The sequence below is a fragment of the Ylistrum balloti genome, unplaced genomic scaffold (genome assembly GCF_031769215.1).
Source record: "Ylistrum balloti isolate Yb309-2 unplaced genomic scaffold, AGI_CSIRO_Ybal_v1 Utg369760, whole genome shotgun sequence".
In the NCBI taxonomy this organism is placed as follows: domain Eukaryota; kingdom Metazoa; phylum Mollusca; class Bivalvia; order Pectinida; family Pectinidae; genus Ylistrum; species Ylistrum balloti.
Genome location: NW_026781959.1, coordinates 1,027,440 through 1,042,648, shown reverse-complemented (window position 1 = coordinate 1,042,648; position 15,209 = coordinate 1,027,440).

Here is a 15,209-nt window from a genome sequence, read left to right as displayed (position 1 = left end):
ATGTTAGTGATATTTCGGTTGCCATTTGCTGTAATTCATTTCCCCATATATGGTAATAGATGGTTACTGTTTTCCTGCACCCTTCCTTCCGTTATCAATAATTTTGATAAGTATAATTTTATTTGTTCATGCGATATATATTCTATTACTGATCAAAACCCATGCTGCTTCAGGTTTATTGTCAAAATATTGTTTAACTTTGGATTTCGTTGCATTTCTAAAATACACTAATCCTGCAAGTAATCATTTAACAGTATGGTTAGTTTATTTCTTTTATTTATAGTCACACTTGATTTCAATATTTCTTCTTATTCAATCGTAAATGGCCTAATTTTTCCCTTTTTTCCTCATATCCAACCCGATTCAATGTCCTGATTTCTCTCATTCATCGGTTTAGTGGGACATTATTGTGAATATGTATTAAATCGCTCACATTGTACACTGTTGTTCTTTTTGAGGTTCCTGGTCTCGTTTCACATTTATCTAAAAAAATTTAATATCTGTTGCATCATGATCACGGTTTAATCAGTGCTTAATGTTTGGCGTTAATATAAAGCTAATTTGATATATATATTACATTATGATTTGGGTAATTAATTTGGTGCTTAATTTTACTACCAACATCGAGCTAGTTTCATAAGGGGATAATATTATTGTTTTATGCATATACTCGAGACTATATAATGACTGTGGTTAATTATCTAATATCCAGTAGCTTCATCAACCAAATTTATCATTCCCATTGTAAAATACAAAAAAAATGAGTCTAAATGTGATGTAACTATCCCAGTATTAACAAAAACCAAGATCTGCACGGTTTTGTTAAAAACGTTCCTTTCAATCAATGATGACGCAAAAGCTCCACCCACTTTCCAGTCGGGTGGTTAATAGATTCGGGTCAGAATGTAAAACGAGGTCTTTCTGTCTAAATTGTTGTTTTCATTGATTCCCAGTGTATATACCCAAAGGTTGTCACATCGATTTCAGAATAATAAATATATTTATTCACTAAAGAAGATCGATACATACACGAAATTTGAGCTTTACAAAATCATGATTTTATATTATCTTATCTTTAAATTCATAGACCATTTACATTGAAACTAGCAACGAAATAAATATTGATATACAAGGTGGTACGTATGTAGAAAGTTAATTACAAATATATGATTTTAATATCATTATAATGTATAATTTACATATCTATAATTGATAATAACTTCCCCATACAGTGGACAATGGATAGCTAGTGAGGCATTGTCTTTTCATTACTGTATCATCCTCATCATCCTGGCGACTAAGTTTGACATTTGTCATTAAGATTGAGGAGTTGAATTCTGGGCGATGTAGAACGTCGAACTTACCTTTATTGACCGTGATGGTTTCAAATATGAAGCTTTCCATTGAGTGAATTATTCTCTCAGCGCTTGCGATGCTGATGTGGATACATGTCGGATCCTTTGGGTCGAAGTTAGAATCAACGGGCTTTCCTTTCTTCGGGAACGTTTTGTTATGTATTTATAAAAGGCATCTTCTGACCATTTCGCCAGGTTTCAGTAAAATATCTATTGACCTAAAGGTCATGTCATTGATGCTTGTTTTGACATTATCACCTTCACTTGGTAAAAATATACTTAGGCCTACAACTTTCATCTATGATTCTGAACGCCTCTGTTCATGTTTCATGATCGACGAATATCATTCATTCCCAAACAATCACTTTATCAACTTTTTCGGTAGTCTCTTAAGGCGTATGTTGGTTTACGCGATATTTTTCCAGGATTACGGAGTACAATACACCACGTACAGACGCATTAATAATGCTCCTGTCGACAATATCAAACGGCTCCCTGTCAGTTCACATGGTTTCACTTTTTCTCCAGCGCACTTTTTCAATAAAACCTTGCTATCCACAGTTACATTTCTTTGAAAGATGAGCGATGTATCTTATCTTATCGGCATTTGTTTTTTCTCAATGTTTGTTCATACAATGGTTCCTCATTTAATAGATGGTTTTAGTTATCAGAAGTGAGACATAAAGGAACTGGTGAAGGTCGAATACTTTATTTTGAAGGAACGGCCTTGGTAGTGCCATTAGTTGTCCTTTTTTCCACTTCAAAACGTTTCGTCGTTTGTTTAGGATTCAGCAAGTTTGTCTTTTAAGCCGTTATCTGCCATGTAGATAAGACATATCCATTTAAGTCTAAAATACTGAATATAACTATGACTCTTTGATGACGAAATTGTTCTGATGCTAGTTGATAATGTTTGTGACAAGTAAAGGGTGATATAGAGGCCTAGTTAGTCTAATTCAATAGAATTATGTCCCCTTCTAAAATCAATCATGATAAGAAGCCTTCATCTCCTTTAAAGTTGGATATTTTCCTCTTCTTTGCCTCCATTTGACCTTCATAATGAGAAAATTCCTCTTTAAGTCATTCTATTATTAAATTAGTTATTTTGCTTTTTCTTATCAGTTTCAAATCTAAAAATACACTAGGAACAAAGGGGGACATTGGTGTGAAAGTAGGAAAAGATTAATCTGCTCCATTTAAACAAACAACTTGTTAATCAAAATCTGAAATGGCTACCTTTCACTCAATTTTGTTTTACATCCCAAAATAATGGCAGTGCACGACTGGATTCCTATGGGACCTATATATTAAGTCTGAGAAAGGACCATGCAGTGAAAGAGGACCACCTGTCAGCCATGGTGTTTTATTGGTCAGTCCAAAAAGTTCCTTTCCGCGACTGGACGTGAAAAAGTAGGGGTCATCCGCCCGATAACTTGGATTTTCCCCATATACTCCGGTTCCCTTCCGAGTTATGACCCTTTACACGTTTTCATCCGGTCATCATGAGTGGTCAATACCAGTTGGACTATTTTGTTTTGCAATAAATTTCATCTTAGTGAATCCGACTTAGTCAAAACCGCCTAGTAGCCATGTTTTGTCAGTCCCAAAATAACAGAAAACAGAAAGGGACCTTGGGGAACCTTCTTAGGAATTTTGATCCATCCGACATTTGTCAAGAAGCTACCCGATGCCAACATTTTGTGTAGGTTCTAAAGAAAATCATAACTATATAGAAAGAAAAATGCAATATAATCCCGTGAACATGATACCTTGAGGCATCGTTTATTTCATTTTTTCACCTTCAATTATAAAAAAATCATCAACTAAATATTTATTTTTAAACTTGCTCATAAAACCACGTAATAATTATGTGTTTTAAAACCATAATAATCAAAACGAATCAGTGTTGCGTCCGTTTCAGTGGTATAAAGTAATAACATATCATATATACTTGGTCTTTGTGCACTTAATGATTTTTTACTGGGGTTTCAACGATACAAAGGACATGTTGTGTAACCTCAACAATGGCATTTTGCTGTCGGGGTCTCCCTCGACGCCAACTTCTAACTGACTAATAAGTTCAGGTTATACGGTTAAAAAGTTATAGTTTTCAAGTTACAATAACACCAAGTTTTAAAAATACCATTATTTACGTGTACTTGTGAAAGTATTAATCATATTCAATTAAGTAAAGACCAAATGGTTTACTGTACAAAAATCATTCGGTCGTCAGTATTTATTTGACATATTTTAAGTAAAGGCATTTGTAGCCCCAAATTTTTTTCTCAGTCTAAATAAATGGACTATAGACAGCAATTCAATAATCATTTTGATGTGAAGATTTGAAAAAAATATATACACTAGTAATTGGTACCTCACGATACGAATTCAGATGAGATAAGATGAAGTAGAATTGAACACACTGCATAATACAGCTGCTGTGGCCTTTTATGACTTGTCAGTGATGTAAAGGGTGAAAATTCTAAACCTGGGAGGCGACTAAGGAATATCTAAACTGATCGAACTGAATATTTCTTTGCATGACTGTCAATTTAATACACATGTGTGTAGGACGGATAAAGGTTTTTCGAAGTTCTCAAGAACTGCATCAAGAAAGGTTCCTGATTTCCAGTTGCATGACGTTTGATATTTCGCTTTTGAGATTCGGGTGCCTTATTGAAACCCCTAATGAAATAATGTTCAAAATTGAAATATTATTTCGCTGATTGAAACCCTTATTGAAATAATGTTCAAAATTGAAATATTATTTCACTCATTGAAACCCCTAATGAAATAATGTTCAAAATTGAAATATTATTTCACCCCTATTGAAATAATGTTCGAAATTGAAATATTATTTCATTTATTGAAACCCCTATTGAAATAATGTTCAAAATTGAAATAATATTTCAATAGTGAAAATCATTATTGCAATAGTGGTCGCAAATTCAACTGAAATAACGTCAACTCTGTTGAAGTAACAGTTCAATAGTCAACGCGGCATGCAATATCGTCGTTTTAGTTGTAATATTTTTTATTAAAATACACCCGAGGTTGTTATAGTAGTCCACAATTGTTCAGTATCTTCTTGCCAAGTTTTTTTTAAAATAAGTATGACCAGACCGGGAATAGAACCGGCACGAATCTGAGAACATAAAACTGGATTTTCTAATTGATTGTTATTGTAATGTTGCTTAACGTCGCACCAGCAATTTTTCAGCTATTCGCGACGAGAACTATTTTATTAATCTCTATGGGTTAATCTATGAACAAGTTTGAATGCATGAGGTGTGCGAGTGTTTTTTATGGTCTGCATTACATAAGCGCGCACTCAGGGCGACTTTTAAGGTACTAGCTCACCGAGTCAATACGCCGCAGACCGGCGTACAACTACCCCAGTCACATTATACTGACATCAGGGGAAACCGTAAAGGGCAACGACGAGAAGAAAAACCCTTTTCCAAATATGGTCTGAGCGGAACTCAAACTCACAGCGGTAAGAGACCCTGGATTTGTAGACTGACATTAGGCCTCTTTTTCTAATTAATGTTAATCAGAGGGTGCATTTGAATGAAAATTATTTCAACAGTGGGTGAACCAATACAGCGATATCGTATGCAACGTTCACTATTGAAATAACCTACAGCTGACATTATTACAATAGTAGCCATGATTGAATTGAATCTGAAACCACCATTGAAGTATTTATTTCAATATTGAAATAGTATTTCAATAGTGAACACTATTTCAATAGAGGCATCAGCAGTGCCTGCCCAAAAAAGGAAGGTATGCGGTATGTCCTTTTACAGAGGCATATCGATCGACCTGTTACTGACATTTGGTTTTATGACGTTCAGTTTAAATTGCTCAATGGTATTTCATTGCTTCACATCCTCGTAATAAAAAGAGATCAGTAGGCAGAATGAAAGAATGGTAGAAGACACATAGGAAACCCTGTCGACACCTACGATGAATGAGTGAACAGCAAGGACAATTATCCTTAAATTGTTAATTGTAACTAGGAAAGGATTCACTGTATCGTATTTAGGTGATCATGTCTTAAAGGAATATCCTAATCCCTGGAGGTGTCTTGATATACCCTTAGCTTTTGTGAATGTGAATCGCTTGTCACATGTGCAGGTTAAATAATTGAATAATGGTATGTTATGCAAGGGTCAAGTCAAATAACCATAATTTTGTAACATAATACCATGACTGTTTTAGATTCATTGATCAAATCACGTTCTATAATAGCAGTAACATGTAAATTAATTGGATATTAATAACTCAACTATACTTATAACAATATACCAGTAACCCAGTTGTATATCTTATGACGAGCATGTGTGGTAAGCTTATTTCTTATTTGTGTTATGAAGATAAAGTACCTGGTGACAAGGTTTAACACGAGTGTATTGTGTTGATGACAGACAGATACATCTTCCTTTGTGATTTTTACTGTACGTTCTGGCAACTACATTATAAGTATATCGGTTAATGACGCAGGTATCAGATATGAATCAGCGTTACATCTACTCTACATGCAAGTATATGAACCAGATAACTGCAGATAACGGTCTATAATAAGCTCATACATGTACATATGAACAGAGTACGCATTGTATACACTGGAATTACGAACCCTTGGAACAAAGTATTTGCACTCCACATTCCAACTTCTGCTGGTTATAAGAAGGAGTATTGAAAAACACCCTGCCCATTATTGGGTTCGCACTAGCGATCATTCGGTTCTCAGCATACCCTCACCGCTTGACTAAAGGGACATTCTCACAAGCCGAGGCTAATAAGCCAAACTGTCCTCTCAACTTCTATATTACTCTCTACATCACAAAGACATTAACTCGGAAAATAACATTTCAGGTTCGAAATTTTCCAAAGAAGCAAGTCATTCTCTGTTGCTTCTGCCATTGTAAGTGGTTAAAGTCAACAAAACTGCAATAGGAAGGAGTAATGATGAACAACCTGTCCCCACTAGGGTTTTAACTAGCGATCGGTCAATCTCCAGCTGGACACTCTACCGTTTGACCGAAGGGAAATTCCCACTAGATACGATGTCAAAGAATAAAGCGTTTGTACACACCACATGTGTTTCTAGTTAGTTATTCAAGACGTTCCATTTCCGTCTATTGTTCATACCAAACTGCCCTGGGGTCGGGTTATTCATTATTCATATACATCAATCTAACATAAGATCAATACTATAGGAATTACTTATTTATAAAACATCAAATGGAACAAAATGGACAGCTATGATATATGTCATATCTATAATATTATATAGTGGATATAACCATGATTTATGCTTTAGCAATAACTTTCAGATTATGTTATATGAATGCCACTGCTTTAGATGAAATACAATAGATGTACTATTTTTATTTCATGTTTAACCAAAGAAGTTTAAGAAAACTACTGAGAACATTTGGAATGTTGAATTGGTGAAACGATCTGTTGTTAATTTGAAGACCTGCTGTAATTTTCATTATAATGACTGGCATTGCGTTTTAAGATGTGTATTTTGAATCCTTGTTAATTTGAAAATTGAGCAATACGGTCGCCACAGAAAAATATTGTCGTTATTGTGTTATTTTCTCAAATCAATCAAAGGTTTCAATAGGACGTTTAACAGGATCAAATTTAAACCAAACCAACGTTACAAATAGCACACCTTGCTTAACGATCAACATTATAATACATGTTCTGTAATGACCAGTTTGCTGTCAGTATAGTGTGACAGGATTTTATAATGTTTAAAGTCAAATCATCAGCTATTTGTATACCTGTGAACAGCACCTTTTATCGAGTTAAGGATGTATGTTCATTGAAACTTTTCTTTAACAGTGTACCACAAAGTTTATCCATTCAAGTCCTTTGACTGGAGCCGAACAATACCCAATAGAATCGAAGAATAAGAATATCAATCTGACAATGAACTGAGATCATCAATGGTGGATGAAAGATATCTATGACCTTTGAGATTTCATATACGCTTGCCAGATCAGGACGGATGTGGTGGTGGTGGTGGTTGGTGTCAGCCATCCGTTTAGCGTCAATTTGTTATCTTAAAACTACTCTCAATACAGTTATCTAATGTGACTTTTGACTAGGTTTTATCATGAAATCAAGTATTTATATAGTAGTGAGTTATGAATTAATTTGGTCCAGACAGGTATAAAACGACAATATTTGTATTGCATTCAAAGGATATGAGAATCCTGTTGACACACACAGCCGTATGAAGACAGACATCGATATCCGACCGGAAGTTTGAAAATAAATCTGATATTGTTTGATTGCTTGGACCGTAACAATAAGGCACAATTGTTGTAATTTGCCCTTCATCGATGTTTCTTGTATAAATGAATTCAGGGTAGCATCTATTCAATCAAAGTATATAATTTCTTTCAGATTGTACAGAATAACACAATTCTATAAAAAATATATATGTGAAGGTTAACCCATTGTCACCAATGTCAATATTTTGTCAAGTGTTTAAAATAGTCGATTTTTTTTAGATATAAAAAAGAAGTGAGGACAACCCCGTTCCATCGGTGGCCATGATGTTTTTACTGACATAATGTTCAATAGTGAATGTTTTATCTATGGAAGGATAACAAGCAATGTAGTTCCTAAAGAAAGTAGGGCAGCTCAGGTGGCGTACTCTGCCATTTTATATGTCATTCAATATTGTCCAGAAATCAAACATGATATAAAAGCCGACAGGAGTATACCAACATGTCAACATTATCATAATCCAAACTCAGATTCCATAAAACTAGGGCAAACTATGAGCAAAAGAAAGATTTACACGGAGACTTCCGAAACAGTACAAGAATATTAAGACCAGAAGTTCCGAAAGAGTAAGCGTCTTCTGCTTCGTGAGCTCAATGAGAAATATTCTTTTTCTTTGAGTGACAAGACGCCGGACGTATTTGATGCTCGTTACTTTGTCTGTTGGTTCTGTTGTTGTATACTTTGTTCTCATTTTAGAACGTGACATTACTTACTTGGATTGGTCAAGATTAACATGGCAGGTGTCGACGATGAAGCAAAAGACGCTTACTCTTCCGGAATCAATTGGTCTTTTTCTCCTTGTACTTTTTTGGAGGGCTCTGTGTAATTCTCTCTTTTGTTCACATTTTGCCCTAGTCTTATAGAATTTGAGTTTGTAGTATGATTATGTTACCATGTTGGTACTTTCTTGGTTTTTTTTTTTTTTTACTATTACTTCACCTGGCGTGAAATTAATTTTCTCGTAGAAAATAGAGATAGATAATAAAAAGAAAAAAGAAAGCTTCAGTAGATCATAGCAACCATTGTCCCGAAGACTGGCGTCAGGAGTTTTCAGAGGCGATGAGACACAAACAATGCAAAAGAACAATTTGCTTTATCTTTAATACAATTCCAGAATTTTTAACAATAACAAGCGTGGAAGTTAGGATATCAATTATTTGATTTTAATCCGAGCATCCATATACCTATTGTTCCTTTGTCTCTACTTAGTGTCTCCAAGAGTAAGCCTTAGGGGTAGGTGATGCATGCTATGCAGAAAACTATTTTATGTTTAGTGTTATTGTAGTAGAATATTCTATCTAGTATGAAATCTGTTGAGACTTTGCAATATACGGTGTGAAATCGTATTATTCAATGTAATGATTACTGTTCTGAAGACTTTTTTTAGTTTCTCCAGAATAGTATTTCGTAAAACCTCATCAAACCACGTAACAAACCATTAGTCACGATATCGGACGATGTATACGTCAACACTTAATCGGGGTGAAATTGGTTATTTACCTAGTGCACAGCCTTACATATTCTTAAGTGCTTAGTACAGGACACGTGAATCAGATAAACAAACCAATTTTAGACACGATGACATTGTTGCCAAACTAACATGATAATGTATTTGTTTTATCGTCCTTCAACAGGGACAGCCGGTCACGATTTGCATTTAATCTTTTAAAATATTTTTATGAATGAACGAGTAGATTCATTCAAAAGACATTTAAATTGGGGTTTATTTTTAACGTAACTATTGTTTGTATACCATTCACAGGCTAGTCTTTTGTTTAGCAAGCAATAAAGCGGCATGCGAGTCTATCAGCACCATTCTGACACCCACCTTTTACAGGATATACACGTGGAGTAGAACACTGTGTATTCAACAAACGTGCTTCAAGGTATACTAAGTACACTGTTGAAAATTGTCACTTAAACGCAATGGGTATTCCCAGCATAATAGTTTCACAAAGCAAGAAAGAACATCGTCCAGCTGCAAAAGCAGAAAGACCATCATCAGCCAACGGAAAGACATCCAATTCACTAAAACCTAACAGCAATCGTGGTCACACCAGATCGTCCTCGGCTGACATCACATGGTCTGTGGTAAGACATAATCTTGCTGATAACCACCGCAGTTCTTCCCTTCCCTCTGTATCATGCTCATGTAAAGAGACGGGTGACGGTATTCCCGGGGATAAACTTCAGGCTTTCTACCAAGTATGGTCAATTAAAGACGCGGGGAAGAAAGCAGTCCATCGACATTTGGAACCACCTTCAGCATGGAAACGAAATGAAAACTTCAGGACATGTGGATGCGCGACGCGTAATCATCTTGCCAATAAAGAGACCAAAACCGGGAAATAAACAATTCTCTGTTGAATTGAAAATGCGGGAACTGTGCAAATATAGAAAAGGAGAAGTAAAGGAACAAGACAACAACAAGAAACGAAGAAATGACGATCGTGTATAGGAACATTGAATGATATTTAGCAAAGGAAAATCTGACATAAGATAAATGTTCACATAATGAAAAATTATAATCAAGGTATGTGTAAGTGACATGGAATGTATCTACAACATTCATTTGACAGTACTGGAATGTTACATAGAGATTGACCAGAATGCCTTCTATCAGTCGAAACCTGTTGACTGATTCAATGTTATTTAAATGTTACTTGATATTATTTTTATGACCAGTCATTTTTGTAAGTGCCATATTCACCAATGTAAGCGATTGTATAACATGCATATACTAATTATATTTTACCCTGCTGGCAGGAAAACTTATTTGTTTGACAAAAAAATTAAAACATGTTATAGTAAAGGTTTGTATTTGTTTATTTGTCTGACTTTCTCTTGGTTGATAAGCAACTTGATAACTTTTGAATTGATTTGTTATCACGCTGACTGTTCATGTTGTGTTGAAACATTTTGGTGATTTGAAAACCACACCATCTAAATGAAGCCAATTCAACTCGGGTGCCACGTAATAGAGGCATTACGTGATTAATTACGTGATGTCGAAGAGAGAAAAATAAACATGATATCCGTCTCTATCGTTATAACAAGACAGTAATTCGCCAGTATTGATTGAATTGCTGCGTATTCCAGTCATTGCAGAGAGTCAGGAAAACACCAGGTATCCGCTATAAAGATAAATTTATTATCATTATTGGCAGGTCTCGTGTATGAACATGTATTACGTTATCAGAAAACATTGTTAAAATGAATTGTACTAAAGATGCACCATGCCAACTTTCAATACCTATTAAGCTACAGTGCGACCGAAAATTGAATTATCATGCATCTTACTGCTATTGTAGCCTGTCTAAGCCTCAATAGTGATATCAGAGACATCATGTTTCTAAACGCAGAAAATGAAGAATAAGTACTCATATATCTATACGTTATATATTACAGTCTTTAAATGGCAACAATTTAATTGCGTCTTTCACATACATGTTCATTGTTGTGTTGAAATACGGTGCGGGGATGAGGTATAGAAATCGTGTTTTCAGTCGTCAAACTCCTTGCACAGTCCGTAAACTATTCCTTTAAAATGCTACACCCTGGTAAGATATAAACCAAGATAGGTCTTAAATATCATAAGGGATGGGCAATCGTTTCTCAAATTGAATAAAAAGATTCGATCCTAGGTGAACAACAAATTCAATAAAGCATATAAAACCAGCAGGTTTGTGTAATATATTGATGAAACGAGTCCCAAGTAACCAAAGGAATCCGAACATTACACATGCAAGTGTAATTCTTAATAACGTTATTGTTCAAACTGACGACAAGCACTAATCAATATTTCTCAAAACACATTGGAATATTATCTGTAAATATCTAGGGATCTACTATTGATATGTTATCCTCTGTAATACTCAAATTTAATGTAGTTATAATGTACATGATTGTTTTGTAGTGAAAATTCTTAAGGGAAACCTTATCCATTCTTTAGTAAATTGTATCACCTTGTTTATGGTAATACCCTTTGTCAGTATACTTAAATGGGCATCAACTTCCAGATGTTTTGATCGTACGACTACAACTTAAGAACTATAATTTTGATCCGCTAGATTTACATGTCAGGATAATACCCTAATTGTTCAAACTCAGAAATAAATATTGGTTTTTTTTTTCCGGGTTTCAACATGAACACTGTCTAGCAGTGAGCAATGTGCATTTTGTAACAGTTAATCTACATTTAAATACATAAAGAACCGGTCATTAGGGAGAATGCCGGGACTTATGGCTCTAAATTGTGTCTATATATGTCGTTCAATTACATATTTATATTATTCCCGTTGTGGATGTAAAAAGAGCTTCGCGAAAGTAAAAACATGATTCTAAGAAATGACTCGTTTTATTGATATTGAGTAAGACATTTATCACACATGTATGTCTTCTGATCAATTTAATCTACTTTTATCCTCAGTGAAGTATGCGTTTGACACTGCCTTCCTATTTAGTTTGCCCCTGGAATAAAAGCTTTGGGATTCAGAAGGTTACACAAATATATTGCTGACTCCGAAACAAAATATACACCTACATCGCATATGAGGTTACCCTTATTTGACCTTAAACGTTGAAACACAAAGCCAATTAAATTCTACCATATTGCTTACATGTTACAGCTCCACGGGAATTAGTTTAATTTTGCAATCCGATATATCAGTCTACATTGTATTAGGGTTTTTTAAGAATTTATCCATTTCTTGAATATGGCCTAAAACATTGCCAGTGTCTCTGTTTTCTGTTTATAATAAACGGAAAATGATTTTGTGAATGACCAAATGAAATTAAAAGGAACAACATCAATATATGAAAATAAATTACAAGTACATTAAAAAACATCTCTTGTGCTTCACTTCTCCAACAGAGGTACGTGTAAATAGAAATAAGAGAGCAAATAGTAGATTTCCCCATTGTGTTGTTCGGTTTAGAATGTAAATTCAAAACACCTGCTCCTCTCTTCATGGCGCCAATTGACGCGTTCAGATTGTTCACATGTCCGTTTGTTATCACTACGTTTTACCAGTATTATACCGAAATCCAAACACAACACTAAAGGTTGTTAGCTTCCCGACGATACATACATCACTTAATGTCATATCACGGACTTTACTGTGTGAAGTAATCAGACCGTGAATGACTTTGGGGACATGTACTAAAATCTGGCTTCCGTTCATAAAACAAGACACACCTAAGAGCTGTAGAAAAAGACTCCGAAAGCTACCGTCATTTGATTATTGAGTAAATACTATCAAGGACTATCATGACGATATTTAAACCCTGACATACAGGCTTGTGACATTGAATGTAGACACGAGTATGTGATTGTGTAATGATATCAAAGAAACGTAGGCGGGTTTAAAATCACCAATGACGATAAATACGTATTCAATGTTAGTGTATACAAAGTGCATTAAAATCACCTTTACTGAGAGGTTAACATCAATGTCTGTATTGTACATCAATTGAAAAATTATTGCATCACCTGCTTTTATTTGGATGAGAGTCGTCAACTTACGAACAAACTCGTTGCATAGGGTTCCGAAATATGCAGGTTGATGAAAATTATGAGGCAGTTTTACGATCATCGTAGGGATCTCATTAAGAAGTACACTATTTCTTTGTGTGATATGAAGGTGGACGTGTTTGACGCTCGTTAATTTGCCTATAGGCTCTGATGTTGTATACCTTGTTCTCAATTAAGAAAGTGACATTACTTATGTTTTATTTACTGAACTATTTTTTCTTGTTTTCTGGAAGCGTTGAGAATATATGTTTTAGTCATCAATTTATCAGTAAGTCACAATGATATATGAACCAGTTACTTCTGGAACAGTGATATATGAAAACGGTATTTAGGAACCACTGGGGTACATTTAAATGAATTTTACTGTTGTCATCAGAAATTTATTTAACTAGATTTTGTTTTGTAACATGCAATGCACGATACCGACTCAGCTATAGTACAAGCTTTTTTCCTGCTACTGAGTGTCAAAGTAGTCCTAAACATCGAAATGGCAAATGATATTTCTAGTTATGCCTCTGTTTTTCATGTGGAATTCTCTACCCAATAATTTTACGGAAAAAGGACGCCGACCGTGGAAGATCATAACTGATTGAACTAAATGTCAGAAAACGAAATGGGAGAACTCTTAAACCAAAATATAATAAAAAATAATATTTTCTATGACTTAATGACTTCAGGGAACATCAAGTACGTAGGTATATTCTAAACCGTGGCACGTAATATTAGATGAATGATATTATGGTATGGAGGTTACTGTAAATCTCCTGTATCAGGGTCTACCACCTACAACCTATAGCATACATGTAGTACAAAAATACACAATGGGTTATAAGTTTTAATAGGAAGTTGGTTAGGTATTGGTCGATAAAATTGGACTTGACTTTTAATAAATATGTAAACTTATAAAGGGGTTTCCTGTTTTATTGCAGTACATTGAGGTCCATTACGTTTTGTCAAAAATTATAAACCAACTTTATCTGATGAAGTGTTTTATTGTTTACACGTTTCAGTTTGCTCATCTACTGTATATTTAAATGTATATCTGGATTATCACCTCACTTGGCCCGTCCGTCGGTCGACTACTAGTTATAAATGACTAACAGGATTTTGACCAAATTTGGTTTCACGTTCAATCTCAGCTACTGACATCAGGAAATTACCCCTTTTTTAGTTTCAATACATATTTCTAATTAACTCATTTTAGTGGCAAGTGTCTTTTGATTAGTCAATTTATAGTCATAGGCATTGCGTCAATTACCAGCCAAAATCCTGCCCGTTGTCTTTTGTTATGATTAATGCAGTTAGTTGGATAGAACCCTAGGTATGTATGTTTATGTCGTCTGAATAATACAGATCATGTGAATTGGGATAGATATAGCGCAGTTCAAAGTGTTCATTACTGATACGTCAATTAAATTCACTCTTAATAGAACGGACTAATTCACACCACTAGGACCTCTGTTTTATACACTGTTAATATCAAACGATGATATTTCATAATGAAGTATCACAATCCTTAGTTTTAGATATTTCAAATGGAATCATTACCTACTTTAAATATTTACTGAGCACATTTCTTAGAATGATCCGTCACTTGTGCAATGCCTGGCCCATTCATCCAGTCAGCGCTGTCGCCGGATTCCGGGGTTTACGTATGCTGTGGTGTAAGAGATCCCATAGGTGTTTGATAAGGTTAAATTTGGGGATATGGATGGTCAGTACAACACACAGATGTTATTGACTTCCAGAGATGTTTGTATTACTCTACCAGTAGGCGAAATACATTAACGCCAATTTGGGTCATGAAGTTTGAAATGTGAAACAAAGCAAAGTATTTGGATGCCACAAAATCCACTGGATCGTGATAAGATATGTTTGTCAATCTTAATCTCTCTGATGCTTCCACTTAACTTCTCGCGATGTCCGTACTGATTTACCTGGCTGTCCGTAAAAAAATTCGTCACGCCGTCGTCAAACTGTAGCGCACCTGGCTCATGCTAACAGTA